Source organism: Nycticebus coucang, chromosome 6 (assembly GCF_027406575.1).
Source record: "Nycticebus coucang isolate mNycCou1 chromosome 6, mNycCou1.pri, whole genome shotgun sequence".
Lineage (NCBI taxonomy): Eukaryota > Metazoa > Chordata > Mammalia > Primates > Lorisidae > Nycticebus > Nycticebus coucang.
The window spans coordinates 114,219,005-114,246,572 of NC_069785.1; positions in this window are offsets into that span (position 1 = coordinate 114,219,005).

Below are 27,568 nucleotides of genomic sequence, written 5' to 3' on the forward strand. Positions count from 1 at the left end.
GGATATTCTCAGACCTATCCTCCATAATGACCAACCAAATCCTTTACTACAAAAGTAAACTCACTCAGAAACTTCTCATCAAACTCGAACTTCCACAATGGCAAAAGGATTAAAAATGCCCACTGGACTTTCAAAAAACTCAATACTGAAAATTTCACCAAACTTATCAATACTCTCCATTAATGTGAATGGCTTAAACTGCCCTCTAAAGAGACATAGGTTAGCTAACTGGATACAAAAACTCAAGCCAGACATTTGTTGCATACAAGAGTCACATCTTAACCTAAAAGGCAAATACAGACTCAGAGTGAAAGGATGGTCATCCATATTTCAGGCAAATGGTAACCAGAAAAACCCAGGTGTTGCAATTTTATTTGTGGATACAACAGGCTTTAAACCAACAAAAGTAAGGAAGGACTAGAATGGTCACTTCATATTTATTAAGGGTAAGACTCAATATGATGAGATTTCAATTATTAACATCTATGCACCAACCAGAATGCACCTCAATTTATAAGAGAAACTCTAACAGACATGAGCAATTTGATTTCCTCCAACTCTATAATAGTCGGAGATTTTAACACTCCTTTGGCAGTGATGGATCGATCCTCCAACAAAAAGCTGAGTAAAGAAATTCTAGATTTCAATCTAACCATACAGCATTTAGATTAGCAGACATCTACAGAACATTTCATCCCAACAAAACTGAATACACATTCTTCTCATCAGCCCACGGAACTTACTCCAAAATTGATCACATCTTAGGTCACAAGTCTAACCTCAGTAAATTTAAAGGAATAGAAATTATTCCATGCATCTTCTCGGACCATCATGGAATAAAACTTGAGATGAGTAACAACAGGAGTCTGCATACTCATAAAAAGACATGGAAGTTAAATAACCTTATGCTGAATGATAGCTGGGTCAGAGATGAGATCAAGAAAGAAACTGACAAATTTCTGGAACAAAATGACAATGAAAACATGAACTGTCAGAACCTCTGGGACACCGCAAAGGCAGTTCTAAGAGAGAAATTTATAGTACTGCAAGGCTTCCTCAGGAGAAAGGAAAGAGAGGAAGTAAGCAACTTAATGGGACATCTCAAGAGACTGGAAATGGAAGAACACTCCAACCCCAAATACAGTAGAAGAAAAGAAATAACCAAAATCAGAGCAGAACTAAGTGAAATTGAAAACAAAAGAATAATACAACAGATCAATAAATCAAAAAGCTGGTTTTTTGAAAAGGTCAACAAAATAGATAAACCTTTGGCCAACCTAATCAGGAAAAAAAGAGAAAAATCTCTATTCTCATCAATCACAAATAACAAAGACGAAATAACAACAGACTCCTCAGAAATCAAAAAAATCCTTAATGAATATTACAAGAAACTATATTCTCAGAAATACGAAAATCTGAAGGAAATTGACTGTTACTTGGAAGCACGTCATTTTCCAAGACTTAACCAAAATCAAGTGGAAATGTTGAATAGGCCCATATCAAGTTCGGAAATAACATCAACCATACAAAATCTCCCCAAAAAGAAAAGCCCGGGACCAGATGGTTTCACGTCAGAATTCTACCAAACCTTTAAAGAGGAATTAGTACCTATCTTACTCAACCTGTTCCAAAAGGTAGAAAAAGAAGGAAGACTACTCAACACGTTCTATGAAGCAAACATTACCTTGATCCCCAAACCAGGAAAAGACCCAACAAGAAAAGAAAATTATAGACCAATATCACTAATGAATATAGATGCAAAAATATTCAACAAGATTCTAACAAACAGAATCCAGCAACATATCAAACAAATCATACATCATGACCAAGTCGGTTTTATCCCAGGGTCTCAAGGCTGGTTCAATATATGTAAATCTATAAATGTAATCCAGCACATAAACAAATTAAAAAACAAAGACCATATGATTCTCTCAATCGATGCAGAAAAAGCTTTTGATAGCATCCAACATCCCTTCATGATCAGAACACTTAAGAAAATTGGTATGGAAGGGACATTCCTTAAACTGATAGAGGCCATCTACAGCAAACCCACAGCCAATATCATATTGAATGGAGTTAAATTGGAATCATTTCCACTCAGATCTGGAACCAGCAAGGCTGCCCACTGTCTCCATTGCTTTTTAACATTGTAATGGAAGTTTTAGCCACTGCAATTAGGGAAGAAAAGGTGATCAAGGGTATCCACATAGGGTCAGAAGAGATCAAACTTTCACTCTTCACAGATGATATGATTGTATATCTGGAAAACACTAGGGACTCTATACAAAACTCTTAGAAGTGATCAAGGAATACAGCAGCATCTCAGGTTACAAAATCAACATTCATAAATCGGTAGCCTTTATATATACCAACAATAGTCAAGTTGAAAAAACAATTAAGGACTCTATCCCATTCACAGTAGTGCCAAAGAAGATGAAATACTTGAGAGTTTATCTAACAAAGGACATGAAAGATCTATATAAAGAGAACTATGAAACTCTAAGAAAGAGACAGTGAGAATGTTAACAAATGGAAAAATATACCATGCACATGGTCGGGAAGAATCAACATTGTTAAAATGTCCATACTACCCAAAGCAATATATAATTTCAATGCAATCCCTATTAAAACTCCACTGTCATACTTTAAAGATCTTGAAAAAACAATACTTCCTTTTATATGGAATCAGAAAAAACCTTGAATAGCCAAGACATTACTCACAAATAAAAACAAAGCAGGAGAAATCACACTACCAGACCTCAGACTATACTACAAATCGATAGTGATCAAAACAGCATGGTACTGGCACAAAAACAGAGAAGTAGACGTCTGGAACAGAATAGAGAACCAAGAGATGAATCCAGCTACTTACCGTTATTTAGTCTTTGACAAGCCAATTAAAAACATTCAGTGTGGAAAAGATTCCTTATTTAACAAATGGTGCTGGGTGAACTGGCTGACAACCTGTAGAAGACTGAAACTGGACCCACACTTCTCACCATTAACCAGGATAGATTCTCACTGGATTAAAGATTTAAACCTAAGACATGAAACTATAAAAATCCTAGAAGAGAGTGCAGGGAAAACCCTTGAAGAAATTGGGTTGGGCAAGTTTTTCATGAGAAGGACGCTCTGGGCAATTGAAGCTGCTTCAAAAATACACTATTGGGACTTGATCAAACTAAAAAGCTTCTGCACAGCCAAGAACACAGTAAGTAAAGCAAGCAAACAGCCCTCAGAATGGGAAAATATATTTGCAGGTTATGTCTCCGACAAAGGTTTAATAACCAGAATCCACAGAGAACTCAAACGCATTAGCAAGAAAAGAACAAGGGATCCCATCGCAGGCTGGGCAAAGGACTTGAAGAGAAACTTCTCTGAAGAAGACAGGTGCATGGCCTTCAGACATATGAAAAAATGCTCATCATCTTTAATCATCAGAGAAATGCAAATCAAAACTACTTTGAGATATAATCTAACTCCAGTGAGACTAGCCTATATCACAAAATCCCAAGACCAGAGATGTTGGCGTGGACGTGGAGAAAAGGGAACACTTTTGCACTGCTGGTGGGAATGCAAATTAATACATTCCTTTTGGAAAGAGATATGGAGAACACTTAGAGATCTAAAAATAGATCTGCCATTCAATCCTGTAATCCCTCTACTGGGCATATACCCAGAAGACCAAAAATCACATCATAACAAAGGTATTTGTATTAGAATTTTTATTGCAGCCCTATTCATAATTCCTAAGTCATGGAAAAAGCCCAAGTGCCCATTGATCCACGAATGGATTAATAAATTGTGGTATATGTACTCCATGGAATACTATGCAGCCTTAAAAAAAGATGGAGACTTTAACTCTTTCATGTTTACATGGATGGAGCTGGAACATATTCTTCTTAGTAAAGTGTCTCAAGAATGGAAGAAAAAGTACCCAATGTACTCACCCTTATTATGAAACTAATGTAGGACCTTCACATGAAAGCTACAACCCAGTTACAACCTAAAAATAGGGAGAAGGGGGAAAGGGAGGTGGGGAGGTAGGTGGAGGGAGGGGGATTAATGGGATTACACCTGCGGTGCATCTTACAAGGGAATATGTGAATCCTAGTAAAAGTGGAATGTAAAGGTCTTAGTAAAATAACTAAGAGAATGCCATGAAAGCTATGTTAACTAGTGTAATGAAAATGTGTCAAACGGTCTATGAACCAAGTGTATGGTGCCCCATGATCATACTAATGTACACAGCTATGATTTAATAAAAAATAAATAAATAAATAATAATAATAATTCAAACACCAAGTTGTACGTGGAGAGTGAAAGCTGCACTGTTTGTTATTTCTGTTTAATGGCTGACACAGGTATTCTGGTGATGTTATTGTGCTGCTTAGTTAGCCTGAACACATTTTTTTTTTTTTACTGCATTTTTCTATGTCATTTTCTCACTGTTAAGAATACTTATGAGTGAATAAGTTTGAGAAAATGATTGCTTAACAGTAGCATATAAATTCAGAGTCCAGAATGAGCGTGACGCCAAACAACCACAGACTATCTGCAAGGGTGGCTGAGACAGGGACACCATGATTTTATTTCACACACAGAATCACTAAAAACATTGTAGAAAATTACCTTCATGCTACGTGTAAAGGCATTATATATAAAACATGAATGAAATACACATTTAGACTTGGGTCCTGTCCTCAAGATATCTCATGATGCAACTATTCCAGAACTTTTAAAAATCCAAAATACTCCTGGCCCCAAGCATTCTAGACAAGGAATACTCAACCTATATCTACTGTGAATATTATTTAGTCTTTAAAAGGAAGGAAATTTAGACACATGTTGCAGCCTTATGAACCTTAAAGAGGTTATCTCCATGAGATTGAGCCCATTACCCAAGGACAAATGCTTCATGATTTCACTAATTAAGTGGAGTCTTGACTAGTCAAATTCCTAGAGAGAAGTTATCAGGGTCTTGAGGGAGGGGAAAGTATAAAGTTGTTGTTTAGAATAGAATTTGGGTAGATGAAAAATGTTCTGGATGTGGATGGTGATGATGGCTGCACAACAATGTAAATGTACTAATGCCATTGAAGTAAACACTTAAAAATAGTTAAAATAGTAAATTTCATATTATGTATATCTTACCACAATAAAAATATTGTACACCTTTTTCCATATTACTGTTTAGAATGCTATATAACAAAATACCACAAAAAGGTAATTTTTTTTTTTTGAGACAGAATCTCATTATGTTGCCCTGGGTTGAGTGCTGTGACATCACAGCTGATAGCAACCTCCAACTCTTGGGCTTAAGCGATTCTCTTGCCTCAGCCTCCCAAGTAGCTGGGACTACAGGCACCCTCCACAACACCCTGGCATTTTTTTCAATGTAGTTTTTTTCATTGTAGTTGTTTAGCTGGCCCGAGCTGGGTTTGAAAGCGCCAGCCTTGGTGTATGTGCCTGGCACCATAACCACTGTGCTATGGGTGCCGAGCCCAGACAGGTAATTCTTAAACAACAGAAATTTATTATTCACAGTTCTGAAGCCTGAGAAGTTCAAGATCAAGGCTCTGGCAGATTCAGTTCTGACAAGGGCTCCCTCTCTATTTCACAGATGGCAACTCTTATTGAACCTTTATCAACCTTTTTTGTAAGGGCACCAACCTGATTCTCAGGGTAGAGCCTTCATGACTTCACCACTGCCCCAAAGACTGCCACTTAATACTGTCATACTGGGTATTATTATTATGTTCCAGCATGGGAATTTTGTGGCAACACCAACATTCAGATTATAACACTGGGCGATGGCTGCTTAACCAGTAATTACCTTTACTGGATGCCCTTGTATCCTGCTGTGCCATAGGAATGGTTCTCACCAATGGATTGTGTGTGGGAGTGATGTGTGAAGCTTCTGGACACAGGCAGTCCAGAAGCAGATGTGCCTTCTCCGTCCTCTCTTTTACTATTTATTGGCTATGGGCAGAGATCTAAGACTGTAGATGAGGGAGGCACCCTACCCAACAAACACCTCTTAGCGGAAATGAAATAGTGTTTCCAGGTACAGCATGAGGCTGTTCTTGATCCTCCCTTTAGGAACCCTGGAGTGGAGAAAGCTGAAAAAGCCCTGTCACTGGGTGACTGCACTGAGGTCCCCACTCACAAGTAACTCTCATGACATGAGAAGAAGAGGTAGTTCTCCATGTGCTAGAGAGAAAGGCAAACACCTAATTCCAATCAGCAGCAGAGGGGAGGAAAGGAGGTAAGAGGCACTGCCTCAAGGAATGTTTGAGGTCGCCACTGGGTCAAAATGACCATGTGGACGCCCATGCCTGGATCCAGTCAAGCAGTCTCCTGGTCAGATGGTAACACCTGGGGAACCCAGAGACAGATCCTGGCCAAGCTGTAGCAGCACAGAATCAAGCCTGGAAGGGAGTCAATGGCCACAGGGTAAAATAAGAGTCAAGAAGTGCAGAATGTGTGGCTCAATTCATAATCGCCAAGTCGTGGAAGCAACCTAAGTGCCCATCTCAAAAAAAAAGAAAAGGTAAGAAAAAGAAAGGCGAATGGACAGCCCTGTGCTCCAGACTCCAGACCTGAGATTTGTGTTTCAATGGGGTCTTTAGGAGTTTCAAAGGCAATGGAATCCCACGTGAGTTCTGCCAATTACCAGTGACGTGAATATATTGCTTACATTGTCTCTCTGAGTCTCAGATTTACCTCACAAAGTCCTTGGGAGGATTCAGTGACAGCAGGTGAGAGAAATATCCTGGCTGATACAGGGATTCACTCTTTGTTTCCACTCCCTCAGCTGGGCTCTCCCCACACAAACTGTGGCATATATACCACGGAATATTATGTAGCCATTAAAAAGGATGGAGACTTTACATCTTTTACATTTACTTGAATGGAGTTGAAATACATTCTTCTTAGTAAAGATGAGTATCCAATGTACTCCCTATTAATAGGAAATCAATATATAAACAATTACATGCTCCCAAGAACAATAAAACACTATTATAGTCCAGTTTGGGAATAGAGGGAAGTGGGAAGGGAGAAGGGGCAGGACATATGACAGAGGGAGGGAGGGAAAAGCAGGATCTCACCTAATGTGCACATTGTGAGGGTGGATAACATGCCCCCTACGTGAGGAGCTTTTCTACAAATTGAACTTTGCCCTGGAAGTGAGAACAATGTAACTTAAATATTTACCCTCACATTAATTTGAATAATTATTTTTAAAAAGTGCAGAATGATGTAGGTCAAACTCTACGGACTCAGGTCTCCTTGACAGTCTTAAAAACCATCGAGCACCCCAAAGAAAGTTTATGTGGATTACATCCATTATATGTGCATTTACCATGTTAGAAAACAAAACTGGTAATTTAAGCGTATTTATTTATTCACTTAAAAAATAGCTACATTATTCCACACAAAAAAATTTTGAAAAAATAATGCATTTTACATTTTTGCAAGTATCTTTAATGCCTAACTTAAAAGAAGGCATCTGTATTCTCAGATCCACTTCTACAGTCAACCTCTAGGATATGCTCTTTTACTGAAGGATATAAAGAAAATCTGCCTTATATATATATGTAGTTGGAAAGGCAGGAGTACTTTAATAGTCTCTTCAGACAGTTGTGAATGGTCTTCTGTGAGACAACAAAAACTTTCAAAAAGTGATGGTTTCTTACAGGTTAATTGCAGCATGAAATATGAAAACATCTCATTGAACTTATCACACTCCATCACATTCAAATTGGTTGGCTTATCTTGCACATTGAATGGACCTTTTACTCATGCATTATTCTGTAACATATATCGATCATTTAGAGAATGTTGATTCACTGGGTTATGCAGACTTCCAAATGTTGACAATATATCATTACCTGTAATCTAAAGAATCATTTTTAATATCTTCACTGATCTTTTCAAAATATCTTTAAGTATGAGGAAGCAGCCAAGCTCACAGTGGCAGATGCAAGTTTTAAGTTTCACTTCAAGGTGAAACTGTATCATTGGCAACAAACAAAAGAAAATTGCCAGTTTTTCTCCCCTGAAGGGAAAGGCTTACTTTGTTCATTTTTGAGGGAGTATCTGCCAAATACCCAAGATTAAATAGCCATAATTTTCCTGATAGTCATACTGTCAGTAAAAATACTGTTTCACAAAAAGAGAGAAAGAAGAGGAAGGAAAGAAGGAGAGAGGGAGGGAGGGAGAGAAGGAATGAATTTGGTATAGTTTAGCTCACAACTCAAACAATTGCATTTGAGTTCTGATAATTAAGTTTGCAAACTCATCCTAGAAAAAGTACTGTATAACTGATTGCTGAGTATCACCATGATCACCTTCAAAGTACTCCCCTTTGCCATCTGGATATGTAGTTGGAAAAAGGAGGAATATTTTAATAGGATTGTCAGAGAACTGTGACTAGTCTTCTTTGACACCACACAAAATTTCAAGTGGAGTTTTCTTATAATCAGTTAATTGCTGTCTTGAATCTGAACTGTTAAACTCTGTTACAATAAAATCTACTGGGAGTGTCACCCTTACAGTACCTCCATGTGCTCAACAACCAGGAAGCTCTCAGATGGACCTTTCAATATTAAAATTCTACTATACTGTGAATCCTTAGTAGACTTCCCAGAAACAACTGCACATTGAAGAGTATTTACTCTGTGCTGAGACCCTATTAAGCTAGGTGGAAATAAATATTAAATGACTTGGGAGGAACCCTATGTAATTTTAATAATTAAGTAAATTTTTATGCTAATTGTAATTATTACAATGTAAGAAAGAAAACCACTTGCCTAAAATGAAACTGAATTTGAATAAGCAATGTTGCTAATATTTTTTAAATAAAATTATTGGACAATATTTCTACATCAACCAAGATGGAAACATAGAGACCAAATTTACCCTAGCACATATAATCATGAAACAACTAGACAAAATATATAAAAAGACAGTTTTCAAGATAGAGAACATGGGGAGAGAGCAAGATGGCGGCTGAGTAACAGCTTCCTTGCATCTGGGCACTGTGAGTCTGGGGAGATAGGACTCCAGGCACCTCTGGCTGGTGGGATCCGCCTAGCATCACCCCTGTGGGGATACAGGAAGTCAGCAAGAGACTTCTGGACCCCAAGAGGAGGACGAAAACAGTGGAAAAACGGCAAGTGGTCATGTGTGTTCAATCCGTCTAAACCCGCCCGCAACTGTAAGTTCAGTAGCAGCGAGACTGCAAACCGGAAAGGCCTTACCTGTGAACAGTTTTGGGGTCTTTGGACTTGGCACTTAGTTGAACTCCCTTGGGGAGAGCCTGAGCAGGAGTGTGGAGATCTTTGGCCGTTTTCTAGGGCCCCAGTCTGAGTCGCTGAGCCAGACGGAGCCAGACGGAGCTAATAGCGTTTGGCTGTGGGCCACAGGGAGCCATTGTGAGTGATCTGCCCCGGCAAGCTCCGCCCTCAGGGTCGCAGAGCTAGAATCTGGGTGGGAGCTGGTAACCTAGCAACTGAGTAGCCTAAGGGTGGGGTCTGAGCTGCCTTGCAGCCCTAACCCTCAGGGGCAGAGTGAGACCGGTTTTGGCACACAGGTAAGTGGATAGCCACTTCAGCAGTGATTCCAGCAACAAGCACTTTTCCTGGGACAGCTTCTGCTCAGCAAGTTTACAAGTTCAAAGTGCCTTTTAAGTGGGCTGAAGAGAGATTTAGGGTGTCTACCTGCTGGGGTTTGAGAAATCAGCAGCCTCCAGTCATATCAGAACTGTGATTGACATCTCATACCCCAGAAGACCACGTGTTGCCCAGACAATATTCAACAACATACACATAGTGCTTTGTTCTTGGTTGTGTGTGGTTTTTGTTTTGTTTTGGTTTGGTTTGGTTTGGTTGTTTTTATGTTGTTGATGTTGTTTTGTTTTTTAATTTTAACCTTTTCCATACAGATCTTTTTTCTTTCTCAATTTTTCTAGTTTAACTATAATTTCACATTGCTGCCTTTTTCAGTAACTAGAATTTAATTTTTGCTAGTATTTCTACCGCTATTATTTGGTGTTCACCCCAATTTTATCCCGTAAAGTTTTCTGTTTGCTTCTTTTGGTTTGATTTATAGCATTTTTGTCTTTCCTCTCTACTTGGTGGAGCTGGGGTACTGTGTCTGATCAGGTTAGCAAAGAGCTGCTGACCTCAAGGGAACCACCCAACTGCGCACCCCATAAGGTGGGTTTTTTTAAGGTTGTGTCAAAGTACCCTACTGTACACCTATATGGCTCTGTCTCCCTCTTTCTGTGCCTCTCTTCTTTTTGTCAATATTCCTTTTACCCGCCCCCTCTCCATTCTCTATTTTTTTTTCTTTTCACTCGGTCCTCCTTACTATCATCCTTTTCTTGCTCTTCAACCTTCTCACCCTTCTGGTCCTGTACGAAAAGGACTCACTGAAACCTTAGTCCATAGGCACAAGAACTTAAAGAGCAAGAGGAAGTGAAAGGAAAATTAGGGCAAGGAAACAGAGAAAAGAAATCACTCATGAGGAAGAATCAGCAGAAAACTCCAGGCAACATGAAGAACCAGTCCAGAACAACCCCGCCAAGGGACCATGAGGCAGCTACTTCAGAGGATTCCACCTACAAAGAAATGTTAGGAATGACAGAAAGGGAATTTACAATAAACATGATAAAAACAATGAAAGAAGAGAGAGAAAGCAGAACGTTCACTGTCAGAATTATGGGACTTTATGAAGCGTTCCAACACACGAGTTATAGGAATATCAGAAGGGGAAGAAGAATGCCCCAGAGGAATGGAAGCCATACTAGAGAATCTTATAAAAGAAAATTTCCAAAATATAACCAAAGATTCTGACACACTGCTTTCAGAGGGCTATCGGACCCCAGGTCGCCTCAACTCTAACCGAGCTTCTCCAAGACACATTGTGATGAACCTGTCCAAAGGCAAGACAAAAGAAAAGATTCTGCAAGCTGCCAGGAGTAAGCGCCAGTTGACCTACAGGGGCAAATCCATCAGAGTGACCGCAGACTTCTCTAATGAAACTTTCCAAGCAAGAAGACAATGGTCATCTACCTTTAATCTACTTAAACAGAACAATTTCCAGCTCAGAGTTCTGTACCCTGCTAAGCTAAGCTTTAAAATTGATGGAGAAATCAAATCCTTTACGGATATACAAACATTGAGGAATTCACCACAATAAGACCAGCTCTACAGGAATACTTCAACCTGTTCTGCACACTGACCACCACAATGGATCAGCAGCAAAGTAAGAACTCAGAAATTAAAGGACAGAACCAAACCTCCACACTGATGCAAATGATAAAACTAAGCAATGGACTCTCACAAAAGAAGATGAATAGAATACTACCACACTTATCAATTATCTCAATAAATGTTAATGGCTTGAATTCCCCCACTGAAGAGACAGAGATCGGCTGACTGGATTAATAAACACAAGCCATCATTTGCGGTCTGCAAGAAACACACCTGGCTTCAAAAGACAAATTAAAGCTCCGAGTCAAGGGTTGGAAGACAATTTTTAAGGCAAATGGAATTCAGAAGAAAAGAGGAGTTGCAATCTTATTTTCAGATTCATGTGGATTTAAAGCAACTAAAGTCAAAAAAGACAAAGATGGTCACTTTATATTGGTCAAGGGAAAAATACAACAAGAAGAGGTTTCAATTCTAAATATTTATGCACCCAATTTAAATGCTCCCAGATTCCTGAAACATACCTTACTCAGTCTGAGCAATATGATATCTGAGAATACCATAATAACAGGGGACCTTAACACTCCTCTTACAGAGCTGGACACATCCTCTAAACAGAAACTCAACAAAGATATAAGAGATTTAAATGAGACCCTAGAACAACTGTGCTTGATAGACACATATAGAACACTCCATCCCAAAGATAAAGAATATACATTCTTCTCATCACCCCATGGAACATTCTCCAAAATTGATCATATCCTGGGACACAAAACAAATATCAACAGAATCAAAAGAATTGAAATTTTACCTTGTATCTTCTCAGACCATAAGGCATTAAAGGTGGAACTCAACTCTAACAAAAACTCTCGACCCCACACAAAGGCATGGAAATTAAACAATCTTCTGTTGAATAACAGATGGGTTCAGGAAGAAATAAAACAGGAAATCATTAACTTCCTTGAGCATAACAACAATGAAGACACAAGCTACCAAAACCTGTGGGATACTGCAAAAGCAGTTTTGAGAGAAAAATTCATCGCTTTAGATGCCTACATCGAAAAACAGAAAGAGAGTGCATCAACAATCTTACAAACCATCTTATTGAATTGGAAAATGAAGAACAATCTAAGCCTAAACTCAGTAGAAGAAAAGAAACATCCAAAATCAAATCAGAGATCAATGAAATTGAAAACAAAAGAATCATTCAGAAAATTAATGAAACAAGGAGTTGGTTTTTTGAAAAAATTAATAAAATAGATAAACCATTGGCCAGACCAACGAGAAATGGAAAAGTAAAATCTCTAGTAACCTGAATCAGAAATGATAAAGGGGAAATAACAACTGATCCCACAGAGATACAAGAGATCATCTCTGAATACTACCAGGAACTCTATGCCCAGAAATTTGACAATGTGAAAGAAATGGATCAATATTTGGAATCACACCGTCTCCCTAGACTCAGCCAGGAAGAAATAGAGCTCCTGAACAGACCAATTTCAAGCACCAAGATCAAAGAAACAATAAAAAATCTTCCAACCAAAAAATGCCTTGGTCCAGATGGCTTCACACCAGAATTCTATCAAACCTTCAAGGAAGAGCTTATTCCTGTACTGCAGAAATTATTCCAAAAAACTGAGGAAGAAGGAATCTTCCCCAACACATACTATGAAGCAAAGATCACCGATACCAAAACCAGGAAAAGACCCAACCAAAAAGGAGAACTTCAGACCAATATCACTCATGAATATAGATGCAAAAATTCTCAACAAAATCCTAGCCAATAGATTACAGCTTATCATCAAAAAAGTCATTCATCATGATCAAGTAGGCTTCATCCCAGGGATCAAGGCTGGTTTAACATACGCAAGTCCATAAACGTTATCCACCATATTAACAGAGGCAAAAATAAAGATCACATGATCCTCTCAATAGATGCAGAAAAAGCATTTGATAAAATCCAGCATCCTTTTCTAATTAGAACACTGAAGAGTATAGGCATAGGTGGCACATTTCTAAAACTGATTGAAGCTATCTATGACAAACCCACAACTAATATTTTACTGAATGGAGTAAAACTGAAAGCTTCTCCTCTTAGAACCCGAACCAGACAAGGTTATCCTCTGTCACCTTTACTATTCAACATAGTGCTGGAAGTTCTAGCCAATACTGTTAGGCAAGACAAGGAAATAAAGGGAATCCAAATGGGAGCAGAGGAGGTCAAACTCTCCCTCTTTGCTGACGACATGATCTTATACTTAGAGAACCCCAAAGTCTCAACCAGAAGACTCCTAGAAGTCATCAAAAAATACAGTAATGTTTCAGGATATAAAATCAATGTCCACAAGTCAGTAGCCTTTGTATACACCAATAACAGTCAAGATGAGAAGCTAATTAAGGACCCAACTCCCTTCACCATAGTTTCAAAGAAAATGAAATACCTAGGAATATACCTAACGAAGGAGGTGAAGGACCTCTATAAAGAAAATTATGAAATCCTCAGAAAGGAAATAGCAGAGGATATTAACAAATGGAAGAACATACCATGCTAATGGATGGGAAAAATCAACATTGTTAAAACGTCTATACTTCCCAAAGCAATCTACCTATTCAATGCCATTCCTATCAAAATACCAACATCGTACTTTCAAGATTTGGAAAAAATGATTCTGCGTTTTGTATGGAACCGGAAAAAAACACATATAGCTAATGCAGTTCTTAGTAATAAATATAAAGCTGGGGGCATCAGCATACCAGATTTTAGTCTGTACTACAGAGCCATAGTGGTCAAGAAAGCATGGTACTGGCACAAAAACAGAGACATAAACACTTGGAATCAAATTGAAAGCCAAGAAATGAAACTAACATCTTACAACCACCTAATCTTTGATAAACCAAACAAGAACATACCTTGGGGGAAAGACTCCCTATTCGATAAATGGTGTTGGGAGAACTGGATGTCTACATGTAAAAGACTGAAACTGGACCCACACCTTTCCCCACTCACAAAAATTGATTCAAAATGGACAAAGGACTTAAATTTAAGGCATGAATCAATAAAAAAATCGTTAAAGAAAGCATAAGAAAAACACTGGAAGATATTGGCCTGGGGAAAGACTTCATGAAGAAGACTGCCATGGCAATTGCAACAACAACAAAAATAAACAAATGGGACTTCATTAAACTGAAAAGCTTCTAAGGAGACAATAACCAAAGCAAAGAGACAACCTACACAATGGGAAAGATATTTGCATATTTTCAATCAGACAAAAGCTTGATAACTAGGATCTATAGAGAACTCAAATTAATCCACATGAAAAAAGCCAACAATCCCATATATCAATGGGCAAGAGACATGAATAGAACCTTCTCTAAAGATGACAGACGAATGGCTAACAAACACATGAAAAAATGTTCATCATCTCTATATATTAGAGAAATGCAAATCAAAACAACCCTGAGATATCATCTAACCCCAGTGAGAATGGCCCACATCACAAAATCTCAAAACTGCAGATGCTGGTGTGGATGTGGAGAGAAGGGAACACTTTTACACTGCTGGTGGGACTGCAAACTAGTACAACCTTTCTGGAAGGAAGTATGGAGAAACCTCAAAGCACTCAAGCTAGACCTCCCATTTGATCCTGCGATCCCATTACTGGGCATCTACCCAGAAGGAAAAAAATCCTTTTATCATAAGGACACTTGTACTACACTGTTTATTGCAGCTCAATTTACAATCGCCAAAATGTAGAAACAGCCTAAATGCCCACCAACCCAGGAATGGGTTAACAAGCTGTGGTATATGTATACCATGGAATAGTATTCAGCTATTTAAAAAAATGGAGACTTTACATCCTTCGTATTAACCTGGATGGAAGTGGAAGACATTATTCTTAGTAAAGCATCACAAGAATGGAGAAGCATGAATCCTATGTACTCAATTTTGATATGAGGACAATTAATGACAATTAAGGTTATGGGGGGGGGAAGCAGAAAGAGGGAGAGAGGGAGGGGGGTGGGGCCTTGGTGTGTGTCACACTTTATGGTGTGTGTCACCCACACACTTTAGGGTGGGGTCAAGACATGATTGCAAGAGGGACTTTACCTAACAATTGCAATCAGTGTAACCTGGCTTATTGTACCCTCCATGAATCCCCAACAATAAAAAAAAAAAAAGAATAATGAAAAGAAGAAGGTAGCAACACAAAATTGATCAAACAATGCTTACATTTTATGCACACAAATACAGAGAAATGGTAAGTATATACACCTAAGTGGTAGAGTAGCCTTTTTTTGTGTGAGTGAAGTAATTAATTATAAAAATTTCTAACTCTCTGTTGATAACTTTTAAACATACTATGGAGACCATCACACAGTGATAAAAAGTAAAATAAAAGCTATAATTCTTGTGCCTTAAAAAAAAAAAAAGATAGGGAACATGGAGAAACAAAGGATAATTATGTCTAAAAGTTAGGAAACCAAAGAAATAAGCCTTATATTTATATCAGCTTATTTCCTAAAGAGAAGTCCCATTTAGTGGCACAGGTTGAAAGAAGATTCTAGAAAGTTCTCAGTTAATAAGACAGAGCTGGGAGAATAAGGAAACAAAAAAGGTTAGGCTTCACAGAGCAGAGGACTGGAGAGGAGAGAGTTTGTGTGTGTGTGAGAGAGAGAGAGAAAGCTCCAGAGCTCTGCAGAGACTCCCCCTGGGCCTTCGGTTATGTATTAGCATGTGTATGGGAAGAGACAGTGTGAGACCAGGGAATAAAACACCCAAAATGAAAGAGGAAACAAGATGAATAGAGGAAAGAATCTCTGTAGATCATACGGTGTCAGAAGTACTCACTGCCATTACCAGCCAAAGTGGAAAACCTTATTAGTAACAAGGAACTGAGTAGAGTAAGCAAAAATATTTTATATGAGTAGTGGAGGAAAATTAGCTCTATCTTAAGAGTACTCTGCTCCACATAAAAAAGATTAAAATTATTATCAAGAAGGACTGAACTATTGCAAACAAAATTATCAACAGCATCAAACTGCAGTGAGAGTATATATAGAAATAAAAAGTATGCATCACATAACAGGTTAAGATTCAAAGTCTCTAGCATTAAATCAAATATTACCTATTTGGGAAAGTAGAAAAATACAATTCATAATGAGAAAAAATATAACTAAATTGACACCAATCCAGAAATGACAAAGATGATAGAATTAGTATACAAGAATGGTAACACACTTATTAAGACACTAAAACTGTACTGCATATGTTCAGGAAGCTAGAAGAAAGATTGAGCAAGTAAATTTAATATTAAAAAAAATTAATCCACACCTACGGTGCATCTTAGAAGGGTACAGGTGAAATTTACTGAATGTAGAATATAAAAGTCTGAACACAATATCTAAGAAAATGCCATGAAGTCTATGTTAACCAGTTCGATGAAAATATTTCAAACTGTATATAAAATCAGCACATTGTACCTCATGATTGCATTATTGTACACGGCTATGATTTAATAATAAAAAAATTAAAACCACAATGAGATATTGCTATAAAACTTTCATAATGGCTAAAATGAAAAATGGTTATAACACTAAATTCTGCCAAGCAGAACGGAATCATTCATGCATTGCTGGTGGCAATATAAGATGGGTTAGCCACTCTGGAAAACAGTTTGGCAAAAATTGTACTCTTAGGCATTTCTCCCAGTGAAATGAAAATTTATGTTTATATATAACTTTGTAAATGAATGGTCATAGTAGCTCTATTCTTATAGCCAAAACAGGAAGCAACTCAAATGGCCTTCAATGGGTGAATGGTTATGCTAATTATGGTATATCCACATCACAGAATATGATTCAGCAATAAAAAGGAATCAAGTGCTGATACCGTAGGGGAGAAGGGATAATACCATCTTCAATTAGTTCAAAAAAACTGAAAACCTAATCATGAGCATGAAATCCTATCATATTCACAGATACCTTGGAAGGCACTTACACAGGGCATCATCAAGGCATGGGAATTTTAGGAGCTGTCTTGGGATTCTACCTATCATAGTTCCCTTTTCTCTAAATGCAGGGTCTAGCATTGTTAATGGAAACACTGATGTGCAGATAGACTGATAATGTGGCTTTTGCACCATATATATACATATATCTGTGTGTGTTATTTAGGAATTTATTCTCTAAAAGTTCAAAAATATGTTTGAAACAGAATATAATTAGATTAATATCATTAATAAATTAAAAGATAAAAATAAAAATATGATATCAAGAAACTTCTGTGTTTGAACATAAAACTCAGCTCCATACTTCTCGGCTTCTACAGAGATGGAACCAATAAGGGCTCTTGTTCATGTATGTCTTACTTGCTAGAAAAGGAAACATGGGATTTCATAGAAAAGACAAGTTCTTTTCCAGTTTTGAAAACCAAAAGATTTTGTTCCTTTTTCTTTTTTCCTGGAAGATGTTTTAGAGAAGGGAAATTTGAATAATAATGTCCTCTATGGCAGTCTCCATCTTACAAAAATTTAGACTTTTCAAATACAGCCTTCAGTTTTTTATGAAAGCCTAGGGTATGGGGCATGGTAATCCCATAAATATTAATCTATTCCAGGCTTTAAAGCTCTTTATAAGGGGTAGCTCATGGAACCCTCACAATAACCATCTGGGGTAGGTATTATAGTAGTTATCCTTACTGAGAGAAAAGAAAACTGAGGTACAGAGAGGCTAGGCAGCTTGTTCATGGTCTGATTGGATAAAGGAATAAAGTTTGGAAAATTAGGAGGCGCTAATAGTTAATCAATGTCTTGGACACTGTCAAATATTGGTTGCCTCCACCAGGCTTTTGATAGAAGCTGAATGCCAGTCAGTTTCCAATTGAAACCAACAGCAGTTCTCAAAGAATTGATTTTCTCTGATGTTGACTGAATTCTACGTGCTCTATAATGTAAAGGCCAGATGCAAAGCCCTTTAAGAAGCAAGGATGATATTTCATTGGTCCCCAGAACCAGTGGACCTGGTTCAATTACTGGGCTGAGCTAGAAAGTTCAACTGAGGCAGGGCGGTAGGTGGAAGCAAAAGAGAGTGGAAACTGAAGTAGAACTGGAGGGGCGCAGGCAGTGCGGATCGGAAGCAAAAGTCACCTGCACACGTTTCAAGGGGACAGAGATTTTGTTTAGGAAGAACAAAGAAAAAGTTTAGAGCACTTCCACGGAAAATTTGAAGCCGGTCGCTCTCTGGAACGAGCAGATGCAAACGTCCCGAGCAGCCTTATAAATATTCTCTGTTTGAAATTGCTGCAAGCCTTTCATTGGCCTCCCCGGCCTGTAGGCTGGATTGACCTTTTCTATTGGTCACTGATTGCCTCTCTCTATTTGTCGTTGGTTACTTAGGTTACGTCACAGCTCTATTCTTACCCCGCTTCCAGCCTTCCAGGTTCAGCAGTTTTCCACCCACCCCTTTGAAACCTCTTTCTTTGCATACCCTCTGAATTGGAAAAACTGCAAAGTTGAACCTATGTTCTTGCTTTTTTTGAAGGGAACCCCATTTCCATTTGGAGGTGAGGAAATGGGAAAATGAGAGGAGAGATGAATGGAAAGGCAAATTTATGGGTGTTTATGTGCATGAAGATGTAAATGAGGCATAGAAATAACTCTGGGCCTCTTTTCAGAGAAAGCGATTTGATAGAAAAGAAAGAGAACAAGGAAAAATGACCTGTGAGTGGAAAAGAAATAAAAGCAACCAAAAAAGTCATAAAAGTTGTGGTGCTGCTTTGTCTCACTGGATTAGGAGATGAACCTGGGTCCTCACTTGTTACCGAGCTCTTAGGATCCTTGAGCAGACCCATCTAACCAGCCCAAGATTCACTTTCCTCTTTGCTAAAATGCTGGTTTTATTAATTCCTGGCTGTTACTTCTCAGAGTTTTATTGGTATCATTCATTCATTCATAAAAACTTGGGCTGACACATTTTATGTGTCAGAAACTATTCTAAGTAGTGGGCATACAACATTTACCCTCATAAGCCTTAAATCCCTTTCAGAAGAAGGCAGGGATAGATAGGGAGAAGAGATAAAAGTGATGTAAACCGTCTCTGTCCTCATAGTATTCATAGTCTAGGAGGCTAACAGGGGAGGTAATGAATGCCTAAAATAGGCCCATTTGATAAATTGTGACATGTTGAATTTGTATTTGAACAGGGTGTCTTGGAGGAGCTGGCTCCTGACTTCAGTGACTGAAAGTGCTTAGAATTGATGACGCACAGCAGATAAGTAGGATGGATGGGGGAGGGAGAGGAGAGAAGGTTGGAAGGAAAATGGTGAAATGAAGGTGGCTGTAGAATTAAGAAGCCCTGGGTCTAAATGTAAGTTGTATTGTTTACTGCCTGTGTGACAAGGACCTGCATGATTATTCAGACAATTTATGGAAAATAAAATAGGGAAAGCTCAGCAAATGTTAGCTGGTGAATGATGCTTATTTCGGTTACTAAGAACCCAGGCAAAGGTATGAGGTCATGAGAAAGTGCAGCATGGATGGGAGGGTGGAACTAGAGGTGAGACGGCCAGGTTTCCTGGTAAGAAACAAGGAAGGCTCACTTCAGGAAGTAGGAAAGGGGAAGGGCATGAAAAGGTAAGGTCTCCAGAAGCTGGTGAGGGTGACATCTGCTGAGGCATGGCGTTCTAATTGTGTGTTGGTGCTCTTCATAGAGGGGAAGAAATAAAGCAGAAGAAACAGCCTTGCCTGGGAGGTGTGAGGTTCAGGACAGGATCAGGGCAGAGAGCAATGAAGAGTTTGCTTTTCACCTGCTGATTCTGAGGTGCTTCTGGGATATCCAAAGGAGACAGATGTTTCAGAATGAGCTCTGAACTGGGGGTTAAGTTTGGAGAGTTATCAACACAAAAGTAGTAATGGAAGCTGCAGGAGTGAACAAGATCATTATGGGAGGGCATTTGGAGGGAGGTGAGAAGAGGGCCAAGGACAGAACACTGGATAATACCAGCCAGTGGCTGGGCTGGAGATGGTTTCCAGGGAGGAAGGGCAGTGCTCTGGGTGCCGGGCGCTGCATGCAGATCACTGGCATCTTCCTCCTCCACCTTTCTGGTCCCTGTCTCCTATCTAGAGTCTCAGTTTTACTGGGCTGTTCTATCATTTCCCCCCTTCCAAGGGCAGGATTTCGTCTATCATCCATCCTTCCTCACTTCCTTCCTCCTTTCAACACTGTCATTTCCTCCACGCACAACTTTTAGGCAAGTGATAAAGTTAAGTCACATGCAAACCCAAAGGAACACTAACTCCTGACGATACAGGCACCTGTGATAAACAGGCTGGTAGCAATCTGTGCTTGGCAGACCATCCTTCCCAGGACACCTAAAAACCATATCATTTAATCCTCCCAGGTGCCTTTCTAGTCCTTGATAAAGGTGTATGCAAAATCAGAGATGGTAAGAACAGAAGGTAGCAAATGGAATATAAAACATTGCTACAACCTCCACTCCATCCCCTCTTCCAGCAGGAGGAAAGAACCTGTGGGGACATTGAGGAGGTGGGAAGGTACTTTAGGGCAGATGATTCTCCAGACGTAGGGAGCCTGGTATTCCATTATTCCCATCTGCTATACCTGGATACACTGTTTTTCAGGCAAAGCAATAAGATTTTTTTTTTTTTATTATCCCCATCAGGATCTACTAAACCATCTGTACATGTGGGGAACTCAAGATTCTCAAGTAAAACTACATTGATATAAAAAACTAAATATTCATAAATACATGGATTTGAAAAATAGACTCCAGGATGCACCAGGTGTTCTAGCTATTAAATCAGAAAGTTAGTTCATTGCCTCACTCTGAAAGTAGGGGTTTAGAACTTACCCGTTGGAAGTTCAGGGACAAGTTGCTCTTCTACTCATATAGAGCCACATAATCTTTCTTGCAGCTCACTTACATACTTCAAGATGATCTAAGATAAGAGAGAGAGGACTGAATCTGAAACCAGCACTGTGCCCATGTACCTTTGGGCTAGTTTATATACAGTAGCCTCTCTTATCTGCAGCAGGTTTTAATCTCTTGGCCGTCCTTGTGAATATGACTGAGAACCGCTGCCCAGGAAAGATAAGGAACCCTGCCCTTGATTCGTGTAGCCCGAATTGTGTAGGCTTTTCTTTCTCCAAGTCTTTCCCTGTGCACTTAATGTACACTCTAAGCCTCAGCCATATATTCACAAACTGCCCCAGTGCTGGCGCATACTAATAGGCTTGATAGATGGTAACTGCTATGTTAATGTGTGTCCATTGCATAAATTTCACCGTAGAATTCTGTTGTTTCAGAAACTGTGCTTGCATTGTGAGCATATAGATTCCCAGTAATCTACACAGACTGAATAGTCCATTATTTGACTTAGTTTCTGTGACCAGGTCTGATGTTTGAACTTGACCAAAACTTGCTAGTGGTTACTGCTTTTCCTGATCCTCATAGGAATCTCTGCTCCACCCACGGAGAATGCTGCTCAAGCTATCCTGAAAATGGTCATGTATCAGCTCTAGAAAAGGAGCAATTAAGACTGTAGAAATATTGGCACACAGCTCACCCAGATTCTGTTGGTTCTGGGGATGGTGTGCTTGCAGATGGCTGCATACACATCTGGAAAGCTGGAGGTGAGAAGAGATTATCAACAACTCATCACCTTCCTAGAAGGTTCCCTTTCTTTCCTTCCTTCCTCACTTCCCTCCTCCTTCCCTCCCTCCTCCTGTTCTTCACTCTTCCCGGCTCTCTCCCTCCTTCCTCCCCACCTCCCTTCTTTTCTTCCTCCCAACAGTAATTACAGTGTGCCTAATTTGTACCAGGCCTGCACTATTCTAGGCATCGGGGATATAAGAATGAATATCACAAACCAGAGTCCTGGGCTCCAGGAGCTGACATTTGGGTTACGGGGGTAGACACACAACAGGCAAATGTACCAGTAAATGAGTTAATTTCAGATAGCACTAGATGTTACAAAAACAACAAAATAGGAGTCATAGTAGAGAGTGACTTGAATAGATAGGCTGGAGAGGACAAGCCTCTCTGATGATCTGACATTGGCACTGGCCCGAATAACAAGATGGGCACTTGCGTAGTTGAGGGAATGAGCTTTTCAAAGACAACAGCAAGCACAAAGTCTTTGAGATGAAAATACAGTTGGTGAGTTCAAAGAATAGAAAGGAGCCGCCCACAAGACCACGGATATTGAAAAGAAGAGCAAAAGGAGGTGAGGTCAGCGATATGGGAAGGAGCCACGTTACAGAGGCCAGAGGCCTTGATAAGAATTTGGATGTCACTCTGATGGGAAGCCATTGGAAGGTCTTAAAGAGGGAAGTGATGTACTCTAATTCACAATCTTTAAGATAGAAAATGGGTAGACAATAGAGTGGAATGAACCAGTCTCATCACTTCATGGCCATTCCAATTACTGGATTTAAGAAGAGTTCCCTCTGTGAAACCTCTACCCCAATCACTTGGCTATTGCCAAGGCTTATCTTCAACTTTGAAGCACAAAGTTTGGTCCTCACATGGAGGTTTAAGAAAATGTGGAGTAGGCCCTGAGGACAATTCTCAGAGAGAAATGCTGATGTGAATGTGCACATTCTGACATATTATTACTGTTTAAGCTCTTCTATTTCAGACTTACCTACACATACAAAGAGTCTCAATCCTATGCCTCCTTGTGTCCCTCAACCTTGGCTGAATATTAGAATCACCACCCAGGGAGCCTTTAAAGATAGCAAGGCTGCACCTCTCATCCATTAGACTACAATCTTGGGATGGGTTCCAGTCTTCCATGTTCTTTTTTTTTGTTTTTTGGGGGGTTTTTTGTTGTTGTTGTTTGTTTGTTTGTTTTTGTGGTTTTTGGCTGGGGCTGGGTTTGAACCCGCCACCTCCAGCATATGGGGCTGGCGCCCTACCCCTTTGAGCCACAGGCACCGCCCTCTTCCATGTTTTTTTAAGCTCCTCTATGTGAGTCCCATGGGAAGCCAATGCAACCACTGTCTCACAAACCGGGCTTTCAGAACTTCGGATGGTGATGACAAGTGGCATGGGCCCACAGCACATGTATACTTGCACTGCTGTCCCTGGAGGTCTCTAAAAAAAGGCAGTGATGAGCTACAACTGGTGGGCACACAGATTGTACAGGAGACCACTCTGCAGTCAGCAGCACGTCGCTCTGCCACATGGTGCCTGGAGTTACAAACAGAAGTAGAGGACGTAGTGCCTCTTTAGGAGGAACTTTTGAGACCTTGAAAAACTCTATTTAAAAAAAAGAAACAAAGGATGATTTCATCCAAATAAGATTCCTGTACATCTAGCACCATAAAGATAGATGCCACCCCTGCTCTGAAGAGCCTGGCATCCCACAGAGCTCAAAATGTAAAAGCTCACACATCTTGTCAAGCTCTAAAATAAGAGAGGCAGCTTTCCCACTTTCCTATTTAGTTTTCCTACATTTGTTATGCTTAGCTACTAGGTTAACACCAGAAAGAGAAAGAAAAGAGAGAAGATAATAAGCCTTAGCAAAGTGAGGGATGGCCTTTTAGTAAAGTAGCATAACCTAATCAATTAAGCTTTTATTGTTTTTGTGTGGAGGTTTGCTTTAGGTTACTTTTGGAGAATACAGGGAAATAGACCCAGAGCAGACCGTAATACACTTTTTACAGTCTCTTCCACATATGTTAGCACGTAGTTACATTCTCCCTTATATGATCCAGTGTGATTTTAGAGGCATTAATATTGCCAAATCTGGTAAAGTTAGCCGCACCTGTTCATAGGTATGTGTTGCCTGGTGATCTGAGATTCCACAGTGAGCATCCCAGATAATACTGCTTGTCTTGTATTTTCATATTTTAATATTATTTATTTCTTCCCCTAAGTCACAACACTTCACCTGTCCCTCTCTCTCTCTCTTTTTCTCTCTCTCTGTACGTGTGTGTACTACTCCACAGGAAGCACAAGGCTGTATAGACTCACCCTGGTAACTGTGAAATTTGGGGCAGGTTGTCAGGAGTCTTAGTAAAGAAGGCACAGATCTTGAGAGTGTACCAAAGAGCTCGGTTCCCTGTGTTAAGGCCCAGACACCTGCAAGGATGGCAATGGATCCTATATCAATAGCAGCTTAGTGAGCTAAAGTTCCTAGGGGAAAAAGTCATAAGGTCAAGGGTGAGTTCCACACCCAGTCTTTAACTGCTGACTTAGATTCCCTGACAAGAGTAATGGTAACTTAAGAAGAGCAAGGCAACCCTCAGAGGTAAAAAAAAAAAAGCTTGTGGAATACGTAGCTCAGGAGTAGAAAGTGAGAACAATGAGCGTCATTCGCTATAATACAAAAGAGATTCTTTAAATCTATTGAGAGACAGCACTCTTAGTGACACAGAGTGGTGCCACTAGGATCTCCAGGGAAGGAATAAGACTTCCAGAGTTATCTCTTACTGGTTAAACACACGTTTATAAGTGACACGTAAACATGTCTCATAGACAGTGAGGTTTGCTGAGCCCAAAACCTTAAACCCTGTTGATGCTGGGCATCTTTAAACCTCAGCTTCCCACTATCACTGTGGTCTGAGAGACAAGAATCATAGTCACCTTTCTGACTGGAAGTTAAAGAAGGAGGGAATTTAAAGAATGTAAGGATTCAATGTCTCATGGGTTACAGTGCTCCAAGGAAGTTTCCCTGGTCAGATGATAATCAAAATCATCTGAGGAGCTTCTAAAAACAACACAGAGTTTCTGGATCTACTCTGTAAACACCAGAATCTCCAAAGGGGGAGGGATGCCTGGATTTTTTATTTATAAAAAAAGTTTTTTATTTATAAAAAATGATTTTTATTTATTTATTTTTGTTTATAAAAAGTGTTTTTGTTTGTAAAATGTTTATTTATAAAATGATTTTTTATTTATAAAAATCATATGTCCTGCTGATAGATGAGTGATTTAGATATACTTACCATAAAATAAGTTGTACACAACAGATGAGCAGACACTTTCCCCTATTTGATAATAAGAAAATCTTTAACCAATTTCCTCTTAGAAAATCTTAGTACCATCTTCAGGAAAAACAAAGACCGATCATTATTAATCTCCAATTTTGCTGTAGAACAGTGCTCCTTGGTTGTGCAGTGTAGAGTTGTGAGTTGCTTGCTTTGCAGTTGAATTTTCCATCATCATCCTACACTCAGAGCATGTCTGAGATCTAGATTAATATATTCACGATAACCTACACTTCAGGCAGGTAATTGGGTAATAGGCTCTTTTAGCTTCTTCCAAATGATTTTTCTTAAATCATCTCTGTATAGGACAAATCTCCATTGCAATTTTCCAAAAGTTTGGCAGACTTTCTGTAGGGAAATCTCAACCTCTGTGAACCTACTGGAAGGAGGAACTAGGCTGGAGGATAAAATGTTAGGATGGAGACTGATGGAGGATCTTCTACCAAGAGGGCCATGCAAATTGGAAATTATATATTTAAAAGGAGGTAGCTCACAAAGGAATAGAAAAACTGAGATGACAACATATGGCTTGGTAGTAAAAGACCAAGAAAAGCATGAAATGAGACTAAAAAGGTATGGCAGATCAAATGTAGTGTGGTTTAGTAGCATCGGAGATGGGATAGTGGGTTGAACCCTGGCCTGACAATTCCTCTCTTGTCCAGAGCTGGGTTAAAGCACTTCTGAACTTGAGCACAGGAAACGCGCGTGCCAGTCTTTGGATCTCTGGTTTTTAGCAGATATTCCTGGCACATAGTCAGTCAATAAATATTGAGTGAACAGTGAAGCAGCTTTGGTCATGGGGGCATTATCTGTGAAATGGTTTTGCAGGAGTCTTGTCAGTTAACCAAACATTAAAAACCACCAAAAATATGTTTCTAAAATAAGGATCTCAAATAGTCTCCAGAATAAAATGTTTGAAATTTAGTCGTAAGAGTTTATTAAGCTGCATATTGTTCTTGTATTTTTAAAAAGTAAAGCTGTTCATTTTATTAAAGATTTAGGAAACTGTCCCCTACAGTCATCTTGCCTATGTTTAGACTCTGCTTATAATTTCACCATGCTCCGTTTACAAGGTTTGGGGCTGGAGGAGGGGACTCTGCGATGGGTTCTGTTAATAACTGATGTCCTTTACTCATTATAATTTGCATTTTAGAATGCTGTCCTGCACTCTATCAGGCTCTTGCACTGGACTGGGACTGACGTCTAGAACAAAAATAAAGTAAACATGGAAAACACGTAAGACTGAACGGCACAGCTGGGATATTAACTTTAGCTCATTCACCTGCTGACACACAGAAATTAGAAAGACTGATGAAAGAGTCGGGGACAGAGCAGCCTGCCCCAGACTCCCTGTGTGTTCCACAGCTGGTCCGTTCTCCTTTCTCATATGTGCTGTCAGTTGCCAGGATATCAGTCAGCTGACGCTACAAAATAAATAACCACTAAATTTGAGTGACATACAATACTGAGTGTTGACTTCACTCACATGTAGCTGATAGAGGCAGGGCTTGACCCTAAGCAGATGACTGAACCCAAGTCAGACCCATCTGTCCATCTTCCTTGCATCAACACTCCTCGGGGGAAGCTTTCCTGAGGGTGGAACTGGAAGAAGAAGAACACCTGCAAGATGAAGCAAGCCCTGATCACATGGCGAAGCCCAAACTCAAGGAATGGTGCAGCATATTCTTTTCTTTCTTTCTTTCTTTCTTTTTTTTTTTGGTAGACAGAGTCTCAAGCTGTCGCCCTAGGTAGAGTGCCAGGGCGTCATAGCTCACAGCAACCTCCGACTCTTGGGCTCAAGTGATCTTCTTGCCTCAGTTTTCCTATTTTTAGTAAATTTGGGGGTCTCGCTTTTGCTCAAGCTGGTCTTGAACTCCTGAGCTCAAGCAATCCACCTGCCTCATCTCAGCCATCCTCCACCTCCCAGAGCTCTAGGATTACAGGTGTGAGCCACCGTGCCTGGCCAGGTGCAGCATATTCTTTTTACAGAAGTGTGAGAGAAAGAAGCAAATATTTTGGAATAAGAAATGTCCCCAGGCAGAGATCTGATCTGATGCATTTCAAGAATAATGAAAATAATTCTAACAAAGAGGTCAAGGGTAAGTGAATCTTGTATTTCTAAGTCTCTGATCTCTTTAATACATTGCTGTTAGGGCAGTGCATTGACATTATCTTTCTAAGGTAGATTTGAAACACATATTAGCAATTTCTAATTTGTCTGAGACATGTGTTAAGATTTTTTATATAAAGTAATCCATCTCACTTTTATATTAGTGAAATACCAGAACCAAGTAAGGTGATTGGTTAAATAAAGTGTATCACATCCAGATGATGGA